Source organism: Melanerpes formicivorus, unplaced genomic scaffold, assembly GCF_026170545.1.
Source record: "Melanerpes formicivorus ecotype bairdi unplaced genomic scaffold, bMelFor1.0.p_v2 SCAF_2, whole genome shotgun sequence".
NCBI classification, from domain to species: Eukaryota; Metazoa; Chordata; class Aves; order Piciformes; family Picidae; genus Melanerpes; species Melanerpes formicivorus.
The window spans coordinates 8892857-8893157 of record NW_027142354.1 but is presented as its reverse complement, the minus strand read 5'-3'; positions in this window follow the sequence as shown (position 1 = coordinate 8893157).

Genomic DNA, 301 nt, shown 5'->3' with positions numbered 1-301 from the left:
ATTAAAGAGTAAACTCTGTAAACAGAGATGCCATCAAACAAAGGGCCCTTGGACACTCCCCCTCCCGCCAAATCTGGCGCCCCTGCAGTGCGCAGGCGCCTGGCGCCGCGCGGCGGGCCCGTGCCGCGGCAGCGGGCGGACCGGGGCCGAGCGCCCGACGGGGCACTCCCGCGCTGCTTCGCCTCGCCCCGCCCTGCCCTGCCCCGGCGGGACCCCCCCCGCGGCAACGCCACCACCACCTCCGCGCCGCAGTCCGTCGACGGCGCGGCGGCCCCCTAACCTCACGGCGTGGGGGTTTCCT